The following is an 8,334-nucleotide window of genomic DNA, read 5'->3' on the forward strand; positions in this document are numbered from 1 at the left end:
TTGTGGCAGGCGCCTGTGGTCCCAGCTACTTGGAAGGCTGAGGCAGGAGACTTGCTTGAGCCCAGGAGTTGGAGGTTGCTGTAAACTGTGATGCCACAGCACTCTACCCAGGGGGATAGTTTGAGGCTCTGTCTCAAAAGAAAAATAAAATAAAATAAAATAAACCAACAAAATAAGGAAAGATAAGGATGGTCACTTCATATTTGTTAATGGTAACATTCAACATGATGAGATTTCAATTATAACATTTATGCACCCAACCAGAATGTGCCTCAATTTATAAGAGAGACTCTAATCATGAGCAACATGATTTCCTCCAGCACTATAATAGTCAGTAATTTTAATTCTCCTTTGGCAGTGTTGGATAGATCCTCCAATAAGAAACTAAGCAAAGAAACTTTAGACTTAAACTTAATGATTCAACAATTGGATTTAACAGACATTTACAGGATATTTTATCCTAACAAAACTGAATACACATTCTTCTCATCAGCCCATGGAACATCCTCCAAAACTGATCATATCTTAGGTCACAAATCTAACCTCAGCAAATTTAAAAGAATAGAAATTATTCCTTGCATCTTCTCTGACCATTATGGAATAAAAGTTGAACTCAGTAACAACAAGAATCTGCATACTCATACAAAAACATGGAAACTAAATAACCTTATGCTGAACAATAGCTGGGTGATAGATGAGATTAAGAAGGAAATTTCCAAATTTTTGGAACAAAACAATAATGAAGACATGAATTACCAGAATGTCTGGGATACCACAAAGGCAGTCCTAAAGGGAAATTTATAGCATTGCAAGCCTTCCTCAAGAGAATGGAAAGAGAGGAAGTTAACAACTTAATGGGACATCTCAAGCACCTGAAAAGGAAGAACATTCCAATCCCAAACCCAGCAGAAGAAATAACCAAAATTAGAGCAGAATTAAATGAAACTGAAAACAAAAGGATTATATAACAGATCGATAAATAAAAAAGTTGGTTTTTTGAAAAGGTCAATAAAATAGATAAACCTTTAGCTAACCTAACCAGGAATAAAAGATTAAAATCTCTAATTTCATTAATCAAAAATGACAAAGACAAAATAACAAGAGACTGCTCAGAAATTCAAAAAATCCTTAATGAATATTATAAGAAATTCTATTCTCAGAAATACAAAAATCTGCAGGAAATAGACCAATACTTGGAAGCATACCACCTACCTAGACTTAGCCAGAATGAAGTGGAAATGTTGAACAGGCCTATATCGAGTTCTGAAATAGCATCAACTATACAAAATCTCCCCAAAAAGAAAAGTCCAGGACCAGATGGCTTCACATCAGAATTCTACCAAACCTTTAAAGAGAAACTAGTACCTATATTACCTAACCTTTTCCAAAATGTAGAAAAAGAAGGAATACTACCCAACACCTTCTATGAAGCAAACATTAACTTGATCCCCAAACCAGGAAAAGACCCAACAAGAAAAGAAAATTATAGACCAATACCTCTAATGAACATTGATGCAAAAATATTCAGTAAGATCCTAGCAAACAGGCTTGGTGCCTATAGCTCAAGCAGTTAGGGCACCAGCCACATACACCAGAGCTGGAGAGTTCAAATCCAGCCCAGGCCTGTCAAACAACAATGACAACTACAACCAAAAGATAGCTGGGTGGTGGCAGGCACCTGTGGTCCAAGCTACTTGGGAGGCTGAAGCAAGAGAATTGCTTGAGCTCAGGAATTAGAAGTTGCTGTAAACTGTGATGCCACAGCACTCTACCCAGGGTGACAGCTTGAGGCTGTGTCTCCAAAAAAATAAAAAACAACCTAGCATACAGAATCCAGCAACACATCAAACAAATTATATACCATGACCAAGTGGCTTTTATCCCAGGGTCTCAAGGTTGGTTCAATATATGTAAATCTATAATTATAATTCATCACATAAACGAAATAAAAAACAAAGACCTTAGGATTCTCTCAATTGATGGAGAAAAAGCTTTTGATAATATCCAGCATCCTTTCATGATCAGAACACTTAAGAAAATTGGTATAGATGGGACATTTCTTAAACTGATAGAGGCCATCTACAGCAAACTCACAGCAAATATTGTATTGAATGGAGTTAAATTGAAGTCATTTTTCACTCAGATCCGGAACCAGGCAAGGTTGCCCATTGTTTCCACTGCTTTTTAACATTGTAATGGAAGTCTTAGCCCTTGCAATCAGGCAAGAAAAGGTTAAGGGTATCCATATAGGGTCAGAAGAGATCAGACTTTCACTCTTCACAGATGATATGATTGTATATCTGGAAAACCCCAGGGATTCAACTACAAAAGTCTTAGGAAGTGATCAAAGAATACAGCAACATCTCAGGTTACAAAATCAATACTCACAAATCTGTAGCGTTTATATATACCAACAATAGTCAAGCTGAAAAAACAATCAAAGATTCTATTTCTTTTACAGTAGAGCCAAAGAAGATGAAATATTTGAGAGTTTACCTAATGAAGGATGTGAAAGATCTCTATAAAGAGAACTATGGAACTCAGAGAAAAGAAATAGCTGAAGATGTTAACAAATGAAAAAACATACTATGCTTATGGGAAGAATCAACACTGTTAAAATGTCTGTACTACCAAAGCAATATACAAATTTAATGCAATCCCTATTAAAGCACCACTGTCATACTTTAAAGATCTCGAAAAAAAATACTTCATTTTATATGGAATCAGAAAAAACTTCAAATAGCCAAGGCATTAGTCAGAAATAAAAGCAAATCAGGAGGAATCACACTACCAGACCTTAGACTATACTACAAATTGATAGTGATCAAAACAGCATGGTACTGGCACAAAAACAGAGAGGTAGATGTATAGAACAGAATAGAGAACCAAGAGATGAACCAAGCTACTTACTGTAGCTTTTCGAATGTTTTTGATTGGCTTATCAAAAATCAAATCAAAATCAAATGGTGTACACATACCACAATTATTAATACATTCATGGGTTGATGGGCACTTGGGCTTCTTCCATGACTTAGCAATTATGAATTGGGCTGCAATAAACATTCTGGTGCAAATATCTTTGTTATAGATTGATTTTCGATAAGCCAATCAAAAACATTCAGTGGGGAAAAGATTCCCTATTTAACAAATGGTGCTGGGTGAACTGGCTGGCAACCTGTAGAAGAATGAAACTGGACTCACACCTTTCACCATTAACAAAGATAGACTCTCACTGGATAAAAGATTTAAACTTAAGACATGAAACAATAAAAATACTAGCAGAAAGTACAGGGAAAACACTTGAAGAAATTGGCCTGGGAGAATATTTTATGAGGAGGACCCCTCTGGGCAATTGAAGCAACACCAAAAATACATTACTGGGATCTGATCAAACTAAAAAGCTTCTGTACAGGCAAGAACACAGTATGTAAAGCAAGCAGACACCCTCAGAATGGGAGAAGATATTTGCAGGTTATGTCTCTGACAAGGGTTTAATAACCAGAATCCACAAAGAACTCAAATGTATTAGCAAGGAAAGAACAAGTGATCCCATCTCAGGGAGAGCAAGGGACTTGAAGAGAAACTTCTCTGAAAAAGACAGGGGAATGGCCTACAGACACATGAAAAAATGCTCATCATCCTTAATCATCAGAGAAATGCAAATCAAAACCACTCTAAGATATCCTCTAACTCCAGTAAGATTAGCTCACATCACAAAATCACAAAACCAGAGATGTTGGCGTGGATATGGAGAAAAGGGAGCACTTCTGCACTGCTGGTAGGTATGCAAAATAATATGTTCCATTTGGAAAGATGTAAAGATATCTGGAGATCACTTAGGGATCTAAAAATAGACCTGCCATTCAATCCTTCAATTCCTCTACTAGGTATATATCCAGAAGACCAAAAATGACTTTATAACAAAGATATTTGCACCAGAATGTTTATTGCAGCCCAATTCATAATTGCTAAGTCATGGAAGAAGCCCAAGTGCCCATTGACCAATGAATGTATTAATAATTGTGGTTATGTGTACACCATGGAATATTATGCATCCTTAAAAAAGATGGAGACTACTTCTTTTATGTTTAAATGGATGGAGCTGGAACAGCAAAGTATCTCAAGAATGGAAGAAAAAAGTATCCAATGTACTCAGCCCTATTATGAAACCAATTTATAAACACTCACACTTCCATATGAATGCTATAACCCAACTACAGCCCAAGATGAAGGGTAAAGAGGAAGGGGATGGGAGAGGGGAGGATGGGGGGAGGATATTTGGTGAAACCACACCTATGATGCATTTTATAAGGGTACATGTTAAATCTACTAAGTGTAGAATATAAATGTCTTAACACAATAAGAAAATGCGGTAAAGGCTATGTTAACCAGTTTCATGAAAGTATTTCAAATTGTATATAAAACCAGCACATTGCACCCCATAATTGCATTAATATACACAGCTATGATTTAATTAAGAAAAAAAAAAAAGGCCAGCCTGAGTAAGAGCGAAAACCCCATCCCTTCTAAAAATAGAAAATTTAGTTGGGTGTGGTGACACATGCCTGTAGTCCCAGTTACTGGGCAGGCTAAGGCAGGAGGATCTCTTAAGCCTAGGAGTTTGAGATTGCTGTGAGCTAGGCTTGACACCATAGCACTTTACTCAGGTCAACAGAGTGAGATTCCCCCCACTCCACCAAAAAAGGCTAAATTAGGAGAATGTAAATTATAAATTTATAAATTATGAATTTTTTTTTTGATACCAAGTCTCACTATATCACTCTGGGTAGAGTGATGTGGCATCACAGCTCACAGCAACCTCAGACTCTTGGGCTTAAGTGATTCTCTTGCTTCAGCCTCCCAAGTAGCTGGGACTACAGGCACCTGCCACAATGCCTGGCTATTTTTTGGTTGCAGTTATCATTCTTGTTTGGCAGGCCCAGGCTGGATTCAAACCCGCCAGCTCCGGTGTATGTGGCTGGTGCCCTAGCTTCTGAGCTACAGGTGTTGAGCCAAATTATGAAAATTTATAAATGAACTTATCATAGTTTTGAAAATTTGTTTCAGCTATTTAGAAAATAAATTTTTTTTTGAGACAGAGTCTCACTTTGTCGCCCTCAGTAGAGTACTGTGACATCATAGCTCATAGCAACCTCAAACTCTTGGGCTTAAGTGATTCTCTTGCCTCAGCCTCACAAGTATCGGGGACTACCGCCCCCTGCCACAACACCCAGCTATTTTTAGAGATGAGGTCTTTGAGGCTAATCTCAAACCTGTGAGCTCAGGCAATCCACCGCCTTGGCCTCCCAGAGTGCTAGGATTACAGGCGTAAGCCACTGTGCCTGAGCTTTAGCTATTTAAAATCTTAAAGTAAAAAAAATAAATAAAATCTTAAAGTTATGTTAAATTGAGTAATATACACATTAAATGTCTGAGTCATTTCTAAGTAAAATACTGAAACTTTAATTATCATAAGTATATATAGTATATATTTTAACATCTTTTATATATATATATATTTTTTTTTTTTTTTTTGAGACACAGTCTCACTTTGTTGCCCTGGGTAGAGTGCTGTGACGTCACAGCTCACAGCAACCTTAAACTCTTGGGCTTAAATGATTCTCTTGCCTCAGTCTCCTGAGTAGTTGTAACTACAGGTGCCCACCACAACACCTGTCTATTTTTAGAGACAGAGGTCTTCCCTCTTGCTCAGGCTGGTCTCAAACTCTTGAGCTCAAGCCATCCACCCATCTCAGGCTTCCAGAGTGCTTTGTTATCGATAAGCTAAATATGTTTGGATCTGTTAATAAATGTAAAATAGTAAGAAAGCATTTTTCCAAAAAATGAAATGGTTTTTATCTAATGTAGGGCTATGGCAGAAAAGGAAGGATGAGAGAGCCCAAGTGTAGCCACTTTAACTGATACCTAATCACCATGAACAAGGAAGATGCTGGCCTGGGACCACCTGAGGATGGATAAATTACTAAGCCTGATGCTGTACAAACTGTGTTTACCTTTCTATGACATTTTATAATTAACTTTTATGCCCTGACCACAAGACAATGCTGGTTATGAATGGTGTTTCCTAACAGGGTTTTTGAACATTTAAAAATGTTACTATTGGCTTGGTGCCCGTAGCTCAGTGAGTAGGGTACTGGCCACATACACTGAAGCTGGCGGGTTTGAGCCCAGCCTGGGCCTGCTAAACAGCAATGACAACTGCAACCAAAAATAGCCAGGCATTGTGGCAGGTGCCTGTAGTCCCAACTGCTCGGGAGACTGAGGCTAGAGAATCACTTAAGCCCAAGGTTTGAGTTTGCTGTGAGTTGTGATGCCAAGGCACTCTACTGAGGGCAACATAGTGAGACTCTGTCTCAAAAAAAAAAAAAAAGTTACTATTGACTCATAGTGTGTCCCTGTCCTGCTTGGGAAAAAATACCTATTTTGTCTGTGGAGTAGGATCTGTTGTCTCTCTCAGTAAATTTTCTTTCTTTTTTTTTTTTTATTTGAGACAGAGTCTCGCTCTGGGTTGAATGCCAGGGCATCATAGCTCACAACAACCTCTAACTCTTGGGCTCAAGCCATCCTCTTGTCTCAGCGTCCCAGTGGCTCAGCCCATATGCACCTATCACAATGCCTAACTCTTTTTTCCACTTTTTTAGTAGAGGCAGGGTTTCACTCTTGCTCAGACTAGTCTCAAACTCCTGAGCTCAAGCAATCTACCTGCCTTGGCTTCCAAAAGTGCTAGCAGTACAACAAGTATAAGCCACCAAGCTAGGTCTCTCTCTGTAAATTTTCTATCGTTAACTGGGTTGCTCTCGAATATATTCCCATGTGAAGCCAAGAACCCATTTGGTGAGTTCAGAGGGCCTTCCTCCCTTCATTGGGCCACCCCCTGCATCATATCTACAAAAACTAATATAAAACAGTTCAAAATTGCTTAAAATAAGGTTACTAAATATTAAAAATGTAATTAATATATAATTAATACTACTAAAAATAAAGGAAACAATTTTGTATGCAAAGGATACAAAAAAACCAAGGTATGTTTTTGGTAAGAAAGAGTATAAGGAAGACATAAAAATGTCTACCAAGAGTGACAATATCTACCAAGGGTGACTGTCTCAAAAAGAAAAAAAAAAAATGAATTAATTCAATACCAAAGGAATACGCTGGCAGATTTTTATGATACATCAACCAATTCTGAAATTGTTAACATGTGCAATTTGAATGACCATCATGATTCAAGTCTAATTACTTGTGATAACTATTTTATAAACAGTGCTGTACACCTGATTTAGAGATACAAAATTGATATTTAAGAGGGTATAAATCCAATTTGAAGTGAAGATTCATAGAGAACCTGGATGGCTGCCTGGTCCTTCCTGAGTACTTAAAGCTCTCATTAGTAAAATCTCTACACTTACGGCTAATTCGACATAATTATCTCTATGGCTAATCATGGAAGTGATAAAATGATGCAGATTCTAAAATTGGAAAACAATTGGTGTGGTCACTATTCTAAAGTTGCTAAAAATGGTTTATAACTAATGTTTCCCTCATCAAACCTGTAATTATGGAAAAACAATCAAAATATTATAGGCAAAAAGCCTATATACTTGTGCCTTTTTGCCTCTGAGAATGAGCAGGAATAAAAGTCATGTTTTTCTACAGTCTAGGAAGCTCTGAGGTAGAACCCCCACTATGGCCTTTGCCCTAGCCGGAGGAGTGTGACATTCCTCTGGCTGAGCAGGGCCAGGAGGGCTGATATGTGAAGGCACGTCATTGGCATACTTTTGTAACCTCCAGATTGTGGATTGACAAAATCAAATTACTGCCTCCAGACAGCTTAAGGCATCAAAGAATGGACAAACAATCAGTTCCATCCCCCTGTGGCCATATCCGTTATCTATCAAAAATCAGCCAGAGAGCTGATAGAGTATGTTTCCTTAATTACTATTTTGAACATAATGAATAACTTAGAAGAATGTGTATTACTTGTCTAGCAGACGTGTGTATCACTTAATTAGTAGTCTGACAGGAACTTAACAAAACTTAATTTGTCTTTTTACAATATGTCACTGAGGTAATGGAATGATTATTGATTAACAGTGTGTACATGCAGAACTGATTATTTAAACCAGCAAAGAATAAAGAAGTTTGCTACTCGCCATCTTAAGGTGGTAGTTGTCTTTGTCCTTTACTATTCCAATAGCAGGCCTGACACTCTGCGACACTGAACACCCGCGACACCTGACAACACCAAAACATCAGATGCATTTCTGCTACCTGATGGGCCATTTGAACATTTATGGAGGGCTATCATTGAATTGT

The sequence above is a fragment of the Otolemur garnettii genome, unplaced genomic scaffold (genome assembly GCF_000181295.1).
Source record: "Otolemur garnettii isolate 467f Iridium unplaced genomic scaffold, OtoGar3 scaffold00011, whole genome shotgun sequence".
Classification (NCBI taxonomy): Eukaryota; Metazoa; Chordata; class Mammalia; order Primates; family Galagidae; genus Otolemur; species Otolemur garnettii.